This window comes from Rutidosis leptorrhynchoides, chromosome 1 (genome assembly GCF_046630445.1).
Source record: "Rutidosis leptorrhynchoides isolate AG116_Rl617_1_P2 chromosome 1, CSIRO_AGI_Rlap_v1, whole genome shotgun sequence".
In the NCBI taxonomy this organism is placed as follows: Eukaryota; Viridiplantae; Streptophyta; class Magnoliopsida; order Asterales; family Asteraceae; genus Rutidosis; species Rutidosis leptorrhynchoides.
In genome coordinates, this window is record NC_092333.1 from 663,273,864 (window position 1) to 663,286,465 (window position 12,602).

Below are 12,602 nucleotides of genomic sequence, written 5' to 3' on the forward strand. Positions count from 1 at the left end.
GAAAGGATCGCCTTCTTTGTGTCTTCATTGGTTAAGTCGACTACGAACCCATCAGATGAATTGGGGATGATTGATTGGTTGATTCATTCTGGTGATGCTGATAGGTGAAACTCCATATCGGAATAGCTGTCGGAATCCGAGGAATTCGAACTGGTTGAGGGATTCATCTCGTACGATTAGATGAAGGACTTTTTGATAGGAAATAGATTATATGATGTAGATTAGTACCCTGCAGTACATAATTTACATATGCATATATAATACTAAAATCCCATAAATTACCGAGAAATCTGCGGAAGCTGTCAGGCAAATGTAACAATAACAGATACGCTAAGATATAAATTTATCTATACACAGTCCATGCAATAGAGGCAGTAAGACGTGTCTAGACTTTGAATGATAAGAAAGTGATTCCCTAAGAATGATAAGCAGAAAATTTGTCGACACGAAATGATAAGCAAAACTTTTAACATGTAGACACGGTCGAAGTCCAGACTCACTAATGCATCTAATCAACTATCAGTTAAATACACTAATGCAAGACCTGGTTCGCTAAGACCACCGCTCTGATACCAACTGAAATACAGTTGGGGACAACCACCGTCCCACCCAGTGCCTTCCCAGCTAACCTCCTGGTAACCACTGAGTGTACCTCAGATACTGATTTTAGGGCCTGCCTCTCAGCTACTGCCAACCCTCGTAAGGGATCGCAAGGAGTAAGAGCCAATGCTTCGTCACAGGTAACACTGTGAGAACCTCCTTTACGACTAACCCGCCACACATGGACGGCGTTATACCAGCTCTGATACCAACTAAAATGCCCCGTCCTAATCCATCTGGACAAAGTCTTCAACAGTTGGTCCCATTGCGAGGTTCTGACCTCTATATGCCATAAACGACTCCATGTAATATGAGCAAATGCACAGCGGAAGATTTCTTTCATACCTGAGAATAAACATGCTTTAAAGTGTCAACCAAAAGGTTGGTGAGTTCATAAGTTTATCATAAAACAATAAAATTCATCATTTTGATAGACCACAAAATTTAAATGCTGCATGGTACAAATGGGCCCGAATCCTATACCCACCTGTAATGTACATGCGATATCTTTTAAATACAGTACACCTTTCTCATGTACAAAACTATATTTCATAAAGCTTAGCAGAGTAGGTTCGTATCCTTTTCTCCCCCGTAGGTTGCCTCGCGATTTTTAAATAATCGTGCACATATCTCGTGCACAAAAACTAATACACATAACCTGTGTATAAAAATCATTCTCTCGATACATAATATTCACATCAATTGGTGGCAATTATCATATCCACATAATTCAATGGTGGCAATTATCATGTCCACATATTTCAATAGTGGCAATTATCATGTCCACATAATTCAATAATAATTCGCAGAACTTCTGTCTGCATAATAATTCATTCGAGAAATGTTTTGCATGTGTCTATCTCGTCAAATATTTATAAAAGCATTTCATGTATTCGCAGTTCCAAATATATTTCAAAAACATTTAATAAAATAGTTATAAAAACAGTGCATGTATTCTCAGTCCCAAAAATGTAAAGAGTAAAAGGGAATCAAATGAACTCACCATACTATATTTTGTAGTAAAAATACATATGACGTCATTGAACAAATGTAGGGTTGGTCTCGGATTCACGAACCTATATTATTCATATTCATATATATATTAAAACATTGTAATATTGATCAACTAAGTATATATATATATATATATATATATATATATATATATATATATTTCATAATAGATATATATAGATTAATATCCTTAATTTTAATTATATTAATCTTTATTATTTGTCATAATACTTATATGATATATATACTTTAATAAATGTGATATTAATGTAGATAATATTAGTTAATATATCAAAAATCTGATATTAGTATACTTATGTTATATGTAACAAATATGTATTTTTATTTAGATATCCTTTATTTGTAAAAGTAATAATACTAAATTAATGATACTAATAATAATAATTAGATTTAAAAATAATAATAATAATAATAATAATAATAGTAATAGTTAGGATAATAATATTAATAATGATAAAACTAATAATAATAACAACAATATTAAAAATGATACTTTTAATGATAATTCTATTAGTAACTAATATGATAATTTTAATAATAAAAATGATACTTTTAATAGTAATGATAATAAAAATAAAAATAATACTAATACTGCTTTATGATATTATTTAGAAATGACAAAAATGATAATAATAATAATAATAATAATAATAATAATAATAATAATCCTATAATAACAACAATTATTAATAACAATAACAATAACATTGAAAATAATGATAATAATAATAATAATAAATAAAATACTACCTTAAAGGAAAGTGGCCTAAAAAGAAATAGCAGCCCATGCCCGGGCTCGAACCCATGACCTCTTGGTTACGCACAAACACACCCAAACCAGTTACTCTATTCTGCTTTTCTGAAATTATACGTAATCTAGCTAATTTTAACCCTTAACTTCGCCTGACTTCTTCCTCTTCTAATCTCCTTATCATCATTAAACATATACCATTACCATCATTGTGAATCATCACGATCATCATCATTTATCTATATCATTATCTATATTATCATCAATATTCACTTCCTCGTGATCATGATCATCATAATCATAATCATATTCTTAATCGGATTATCATCATAATCTCTACGATTACCTTTTTATCCCTTCATCATATATATCATAATATTATCGATTTATCATCATAACTACAATCAGATCATCATCATCGACTATCATCAACACACATAAAATCACATATCGTAATCATATTCGTTTTCATCATCATCGTTATCATCATCACTCATCATCACAGCTTACCATTTTTATTTTTTATTACGTCACATATTCGTCTTATCATCACTTACAGATAGAAGGTTATCAAGTGGGGTTTGGTTTTGGCTTACGATTAAACATAAAACAAGTAAGAAGTTAACAACGAGGTTATTCTGATCGGAAACAGGAATCGAAACAAATCAGCAATCATTTTTTTCGAGTAGGGATGACTTTGTGGAATTCTTTGGAGCTCGCTAACAGTTGTTGCAACAACTAATCGAATAGGAACAAAAGATTAATGAACACTGTAGCTGCAGCGTAGTAGTAAGTAATAAATAGATTCATTAGCAGCGATTTATTTTGATGTTTGATTGAAACAGGTAACAAGCGACTGTCATGATTTTATGTGTAAAAGGACTGCAGCAGCCCACTCCAAGTGGCAGTCCAGTTTTGTTGGTAATCGCAGCCCATAAGTTAATATGAACCCAATATCTAAACGTGTCTGTTTGTTTGGTTTAACATACACCTCCACGTCATGTTTCCATATTCTATCATCGATCATAAATGATAGAAATTTTTGGTGCCACAATACTACTTTAAAGAAAAGCACCGAACCCATATTTTAACCAAAAGAAATTGAGTGGGTGCATTAGAGTTTGTCTGCCACCAAGGATACACCCTTAACTTGCATTTAACATGCTTTCAACATAATTTCTATATCTACTTCACAGTAGACATTTGGGAGAGAAAAAAGAAATATTCTACTGCCGATAACATAAATAGAGTATGAACAAGTGATGTTTAAAGTCTTGAAAGTGGCGGATTAAGGTATTTTAGGGTGGCATGGTGGCGTGTGGTTACAGTGGTGGTTGATCTTTGGTCACGGTCAAAAACAGTAACGGAACTAGTAGCCTTTGATGATGAAGGTTGATCGTGATTATTTTGCTTGTTGATGATCGAAACCGTAATTGAATAAACGTTGCAGCAGCATATGTGTGGTGATGGTTGAAGGTGGTTATTAAGGTGTTAAGTGGTCGTGAGGTGGTGGAAAGTAATGGTGATAAAAGATGATGGTGTTCTCAATCATGAAGAAGAAGGAGACGGTTAGTAGTTCTTGGATCCTATCAATTGAAGGTGGTTATGGTAGTCGTGGTTATCATATAGAAGTAACAAGTAACTAGTATTAATGGTAAATGATGATTTGTAGGATGGTGTGTGGTTCTAGTGGGTTTACTCGTATCATTTACACTGAATTGCATCATTTAATCAACCTAGTTGGTCGACAGAATCGTTTAGCAAGGACAGAAATATAATAAAAGAAAAATAAAGGTGAAAGAGATATGAAACTGAATTTGGATTACTCTTCTGTTTTTATGTAGTGATTGGTACTTGATAGATTTAAAAGATCAATCAAACACAGTAGAGGAGATATAAGAAACCGATTACGTTCTATTCTGTATTTGTAATTGTATATATATATATATACATCTATATTCATGTATACGTATGTATAGCTATCTGTTGATATATATATTCTTAATCTGTATGTATATAGGTATATTTATATAACCGTATATATATGATTCAATAATTATATATTATAATTAGTTCTTTTATATAATTGTATTATTAATATTACACTTAATATTATAAATCATAATAAAAGTAACAATGTAATAATAAGATTGGTAATAGAGATAGAAATAATAATAATACATAATAATAATAATAATAATAATAATCATATTATTAATGTTAATAATAATAAAATATTTTTTTTATGATAAAAATAATAATAATAATAATAACATCCATTCATTGTACTAATATTAATCATGTTACATGTTTCAATTTTATATAATAATATTAATAATACAAATATTAATATTAATGAAAGTAATAATAATATATTGATATAACAATTTATACATATCAAATCTCATATATATATTTTTATTTACATATTTACTTATACACACTTGTTCGTGAATCGTCGGGCATAGTCAAGGGTTAAATGATTATATGAATATAGATTTCAAAATTTTCGAGACTTAACATTACAGATTTTGCTTATCGTGTCGGAAACATATAAAGATTAAAGTTTAAATTTGATCGAAAATTTCCGGGTCATCACACCAAAACACAACGTAATATTTTGGTTCCAAAAAAAGTTGGAGTATTTGTATGGCGGGCCACGCGGAGAAGGTATTGTCGGAACTTGACAAGCGAGGTATTGACCTACACTCCGTTCGTTGCCCTCTTTGCGACGATGACATCGGGACGGTTGAACATGCACTTCCCTCTTGTAGAGAATCATTTGAGATATGGGGAAAATGTATTCAATTGGTGGGGTATAAGTCACAAGTCACACTCCTTTGGTTATGTGTTTTGTGGTAATTTATCTCTTCAAAAAATGACGTTATGTGCGAAGGTATGACAAGCGGTGGAATGGACGTGCTGGTATCTCATTTGGAAGAACCAGAATCAAAAAGTCTTCAAAAGTTCGTGTTGGAATCCTTCGGTTGCTCTAAATGAAATTCAAGTCAAAAGTTTTGAATAAATCGCTAAACGTTGTAAATCTTTGAAATTTGATTGGCACATTTGATTGCATAATCCGCAATAATTCATCGTGTAATTGAAATATTAGGCGCTAATTATTTTGGTTATTTCCTTAGCATCTTACAGTACTTGATTAGCTCTTAGTGTATGTAACATCCTCAATCGAACCTAGCTGTAAGATTACTAAATTGCCCTTAAGTTATTATTGTGTTATAATATGCTTTTATTTTTATTTAATGTTTATTATTATTTAATGATGTGGTTAGGACCAGTTTGTGACAAGGGTCACAGAACAGGTTTGTTTATTTAATTTGGACTTCATTTGGGTTGTCAAATGATGAACGAAAGATATCAGATAACTGATAAATACCCGTGTGTTGCACAGTATGGGATTTAATCCCAAATAATAGACTTGTGTCTATCCCTTTCTTGCATTTTCCAGAAAATTCTCAAAACACCTCGTTCTTCATCTTCTCCACCTACACCAAAGCCTAATCTTAAATCCTTGTTCTTGAGCTCAAATCATTTACATTTTCTTGTTCCTTGTGATTTACTGATTCTATCAAGGTAAGAATCATAGCATTTCATGCTTTAATCTTTGAGAAAATTGAGTTTTTGTGTAAATTTTTACAAAGTGTGTAATTTAGGTCAAAATAGTTAGATTTGATGTTGTTTGAGTCTAAATTTTGTGGGTTTATGTTTCTACATGTTTAGTGTCTTCGATTTGGTCAGTTTTGAGGTCGTAATCGAGCTCTAGAGCAAGAATTGGATGAATTTGGGTGAAACCCGTCACTTTATCTTCAGCTTCTGCAGATAAACACAGTCGATCGAGTGTCTCCTGACACTCGACCGACTGACTCGACCATCGACCGAGTGTGTATGACCCACGGCCGAGTGTGTATGTGAAAGACCATCGATCGAGTGACTAGACACTCGGTCGAGTGAGTGTGGACAGTCGGCCGACTGTCTATGACAGTCGACCTAGTGTCTTTGGCAGTGAAATATTTTACTAAGTGTTGATTTTTAGCCGTTATGCTGCCCGTTTGTATTTTGATGTTCGGGATGTAAATTTTGAAAGTGCACAAGTGTTAAGCAAAAAAAATTTAGCGGACGCTTTTTGATACAAAGATTTATGTAATGTGTTATTTGATGTTAATGGACAGTAACTAACTTGATTTGCCTTATGTTCAGGTGATAAGGATAAAGAAGCCGCTCAGTAGTAGATTATCCGAGCTGGTTGCTGGTAATTGGTGAGTGGGATTAACTGGAGAACATAGTATAGAGTAGCATGTTATATTATGATTGCCATGCTTGTTAGATATACTTACTGTTATGGTTAGTTAGTACGTTTTGATGACTGCATGTTAGTTGATGCTTGTATGCTGGAGCCCAGTGCGTCCCTATTGTGTGGTAGCCTCGGTAGGAGAGATCGATCTGCGGGTTGGGTTCCTCATGTGGTAGCCTAGACAATCGAGGTGTATATATATGTGAATGACGCGTTCATCGCGTGTAGATTATATATATACACACGGTGGTGGAGGAACTTCTGGTAAGCCCCAGTCAGATCAGCTGGTGGTTAATTGTAACGACCCGACTTTTTCGACTTGCTTTTGTGCTTTGTGTTTTCACGAAACTACGTATTTGTGCGTACTGAGCTATATTATACTCTGGGGACTCCCTACATGTTGATTACTTTCGTATATATGTTAAAACGTATCATTAAGTACGTAGGATACTTAACTTAACCCCCGGAAGCCTTTATGACAGTTAGTGTTACTTGACGTTTTTAACGAACTGCGTACTGCGTACACGTTTAACTTTTGTCGTAATCGGAATATTATGACTACGAAATACTAATTGTTATTTTATAATAACAATTACTTGAGTTTTTGGATGCTTAATTACGCTTAGTAATTTACTAGAGCACACTAGTTAGTCTTGTTGGACTTTTACCTTGTTGGACCTTAGCCCACCCTACACTAGTTAGTGGACTATTTAATTAGCCCAATTATAAGTAGTTGGTGACCCATATTAATGAAAGACAAATGCCCATTTATTAGAGGGAACATACTAGCATTTTTGTCAAGTATTATCCTTAATGTTGCATGAGATCCTAACATAAGCACCAACTTTAGACAACCATTAACCAAAAAGTAAAAAGTTGCCCTCCTTGTCCCCCATGTAAACCCACGGCCAACCCACCCCCTCCCTCACCTCACCACCTATAAATACAAGCCTTATTCCATCCATTTTACACTTTCTTTCATTTGTAATTTACACACACTTACTCTCTAATTCTTCTCTAGTTCTTTCTCTCTCTAAAAAGTGTAAGTATTTGATTTTTCTTCTTCTTCTTCCTCTCTCACTCACGAAATCATCATCATCATCATGGGTCTAGCTTTTTAGCTTTTGATCTTGATTACATCTTGTAGATTCAAACATGGATTTGAATCCTTCAAGAACATGAAAGATTCAAGCTTTCTAGCTTTGAATCTTCACCTACTTTGTAGATCTAAATCTTTTAGCTTTAATCTTGTTATTTTGTTATAAAGATTCAAACTTGTGTTTATAATCTTCATGTATCTTAAGGATCCAAGCTTTATGCTTCAAGATCTTCAAGAACACTAAAGATCCAAGCTTTTTAGCTTAGAGTCTGTAACATTCCGTTTTCCTTATACGTGGTCTAAAGGTATGTATTTTACCTTGTAGACATTTAATATAGACCGTAAACGAATGTTTATAGTTTAATTGTTTGAAAATGTAGAAAATGGTTTGATCATGCATCCTGTCGCGTTTTGGGAGGTTCCATCGCGTTCTGGTCTGTCGCGTACGTGACAAAGCTGGCTGGAACGCGACAGATTCAATATCCCCGACCTGTCCCCTTTATCGCGTTTGAGTAGTGTATGTCGCGTTTGGGTGTCGCGTAACGCGACAGACTGTCGCGAAACGCGACAGATGTCGCTGTTTGACATTTTTGACCCAATTAAATGGCATCTTTTGGGGGTGTTTTGGTCTTTTCACTTATGGACGGTTTTGGATCTAGAAAACTGATACAAGGGTTATCATAACTCATTTAATACATTTTCAACTACATCCCTTCCAATTTTAGAGAGAGAGTTAGGGTTTAGTGAGAGAGAGCTCACTTGAAGAAGAAGAAGAAGACCAAATCCCACCCAAGTCCGAGTTTTAAAGTTGTTCCCTACGTCTCTAGCTATGTTGTGATTGTATTGGTAAGTCTTAACTCTATGTTTTGAGTTTTAATTGGTTTATGGCTAGGGTTTTGTGTACTTGAGGCTTGTATGACCATTTGAGGGTTAAATGGGTGAATTTGGGTTATATTGATGAAAGGAAAACCCTAATAGCTATAACCTAGGGCTTGGTCTTGTAGTTTGAGATTTGTAAGTGTTAAATGTGTTGTTAGGAACTAATACACTTGTTAAATGTTGAAAGATTTGAAAATGGGTTAAATTTGACTAAATTTGTAAGTTTAAGTGTCAAAATGGGTCAAATGGGTAATGTTGACCTAGTTTGGGCAAGGTGGGTATGAAAATACCCTAGATGGTGTTAGTTGTTGTTATTGGACTATAATCACTAGCTTTTAGGGATTTATAATGGGTCTTGGCCATTAATGGGCGGTTTTGGTGTAAATGAGTCATTTAATGCAATTGGGTCATTAAATGCTCAAGTGTTAAATGTTGGTGTCTAGTCCAACTAGTTTGTGTATTGAAAGTGTACTTAATGTAATAGGTACGTTGCATTGAAGGTTGCGAGCTTGATTCCCTAGTTCACCAAAGACGATAAGGTGAGTGGAGTAATTATACGTATATGTATATGGCGTATTTATTTGTGGGTGTTATGGCATGAACCATCGAGCCGGTAGTGCCATAACATGTGTGCGATAAGATGTGAACCACGAGCCGGTAGCATCGAGTGTGAACCACGAGCCGGTAGCACTATAAACTAAGATGTGAACCACGAGCCGGTAGCATCGAGTGTGAACCACGAGCAGGTAGCACTATAAAAGAGTATGACTCAATTGCGTATGGTGTGAACCATGAGCCGGTAGCACCATAGCATTTATGGTTAACCATATTGAGATTGTTGATTGTTTAGCATATTGTTTATATATATATATATATATATATATATATATATATATTGTGTTGAGTATATGATAATGCGGTTTTGTGATAATACACGACTTGTTAAGTATTACGGGTATGATGACATGCTAATTGAGATACAAGTTCGTGTGAGGTATTTGTTGGATGTGATTGCAAATAGATGGGTTATATATATGTATGTATAATTATTGCATTCACTAAGCATTAGCTTACCCCTCTTATTGTTTACCTTTTTAGTTGCAGGTGCGGATAGGGGCAAAGGGTTTGTAGTGGGTCAAACTTGTATTAAACTTAATTAATGGCCTTCGTGCCTTGTAAACATTTAAATTGTGGTACGTTTTAAATGGAACTTGTGGAATGGTTTACATATTTTATTGGCGCGTAAATGTGAAATATTTAAAAAAAAAATATTGTATGGAAATACGGGTTGGGTTGTTACAAGTGGTATCAGAGCATGGTCTAAGGGATTTAGGCGACTTGAGAAGGTGCCTAGACTTAGATTTATTTGTGTATGCGTTTTATGCGGGACTTGTAGGAGACGGGTCGGACCGGGTGTTGATTAGTGTTTAGGTTTATGTGAACTAACCTTGCGCTAATTGTTTTGTGTTGTGTTAGCAATCATCAAGCGAGATAGACGTTGTACTAGCAAGTTAATGCGACGTACTCGCGTAACAATGATTAGCTACCATTGTTACCGGTTCAAATCATGTCAAACAAGCGATGTACGACAATTTATGAGCGAGATGGGGCGGTGAGGTGTTTATGTGTGTGTGTCATGACTTTTCGTTGGTTGTTTAATCTATTTCATTTTATAGAATGAAGATGAGAAATGGACACGATACCAATGACGGAAGTACGAGTGAGGACGTTGAACTCACGGCCAAGGTTGAGGCCATCTTTAAAAGGCTAAAAAAGGATTTTCTTGACGATGTTCGAAAGGTCTTCCAAGAGTCGGTTGATGGACAAATGACCGAAATGATCAATGAACGAATGAAAGCCGCGATAGTGGAGGCTTTAGAAGCTAGAAACATTTATCCTCGAGGCGAAGGGGGTGAAGGTAATGGTGGGGGTGGAAGGCGATACTTCCACTACAAAAATTTCAAGGATACTCAACCTCCGATGTTTAATGGGGTGAGGGATCCATTGAAAAGCACTTGTTGGATTTCCTATATCGAGGGGGCATTCCGTACCGCGGAGTGTCCTCCCGAGAAGAAGACGAGGTATGGGTCTAGCATGTTGCGCGAAGAGGGCAAGTTGTGGTGGGACGATAAAATCAAATTATATGGTGAAGAGCAATGCATGTGCTTGACATGGGAGGAGTTTAAGAAGGAATTTTTCCAAGAATACCGAACTTCTTTCGATCTTGATAAAATCCAGGACGAGTTGCACAATTTACGACAAGGTTCAATGGACTTGGTTACTCTCAAGTCTACCTTCTTGGCAAAGACTCGTTTTTGTCCGGAGTATGTTGGTGATGATCACAAGTTGATGCTAGATTTCTACCGTACTTTAAGTGATGAGTTGAAGGGTAAGATTAGCAGGGGAATGGCTAAGTCTTTTGAAGATTTATACGAATTGGCTAGGGGTTTTGAGCCGGAGGTTCCAAGAAAAAGCGATTTCACTTTTTCAAAGAGAAAGTTTGAAGGTTCGAGTTATTCGAACTTTTCAAATAAAAAGAACAAGAAAGGCTCCGAAAGCGCTAATAGTGTGAAGAAGGGTGCTTCCGGGGTTTCGGACCCACGTGTTATAATTGTAATCAAAGAGGGCACATAGCCCGTGATTGTACCAAGGCGTCGACCAAACTTACTTGTTATAATTGTGGTAAAGAAGGACACAAGAGGCCGGAATGTCCCAATTTGAATAATGATCATGTGAAGAAGTTGGAGAGAGCGGCGGGTACGGCTAGGGGTCGCAATTACTTGATGACCAATGATGAGGCCAAGCAATCCAACGAAGTTGTCTCAGGTACTTTTATGGTTAACTCAAATCCGGTAAGGATTCTATTTGATAGCGGTGCAAATTTGTCGTTTGTATCTCCAAAATTTGTGCCTAGACTTAATAGACCGTTAGCTAAGTTAAGTCGTCCGGTAGAAGTCGAAATAGCGGACGGCAAGACGGTGCTAGTGGTTGATGTGTGTAAAAATTGTGATGTCATTTTTGGTGCCGAAAACTTTAAGATTGATCTTATCCCGATGACTTTGGGTGATTTCGATATCGTTGTTGGTATGGATTGGCTCGATCGTAATAGAGCCGATATTGCATGCCATGAAAAATTTATTCGCGTGAAGACCCCAAGTGGGGGAGAGTTAATTATTCACGGTGATAAGCGTAGAAGACTTGTGCCGATATGCACTTTTGCACGGGCACGTCGTTTCCTTGATAGTGGTGGCATGGCTTTTATTGCCCATGTTGTTGATACTCGTGATGAGCCACCACCCATTCATGAAATTCCGGTGGTTAGTGAATTCGAAGACGTTTTTCCGGACGAGTTACCGGGTGTTCCGGCGGAAAGACAAGTTGAATTTCGCATTGAGTTGGTTCCGGGGGCTACCCCCATTGCTAAAAATCCTTATCGTTTAGCGCCGACGGAAATGCAAGAGTTGTTAAATCTAACCCAAGAGCTACTTGAGAAGGGTTTCATTCGACCAAGTGCTTCGCCATGGGGTGCTCCGGTTTTATTCGTAAAGAAGAAGGATGGTAGTATGCGGATGTGCATCGATTATCGGGAGTTAAATAAAGTGACGATCAAGAATCGTTATCCATTACCTCGAATTGACGATTTGTTTGACCAACTCCAAGGTGCAACGTATTTCTCTAACATCGACCTACGATCCGGCTATCACCAAATGCGGGTCCGTGAGGAAGATATTGAGAAAACGGCTTTTCGAACGCGTTATGGGCATTTTGAGTTTGTAGTTATGCCTTTTGTTCTTACGAATGCACCGATGGCATTCATGGACCTTATGAACCGAGTGTGCCAACCTATGTTGGACAAGTCGGTAATTGTGTTCATTGACGACATACTTGTCTATTCGAAAAGTATGAAGGAACATGAACATCATTTGCGT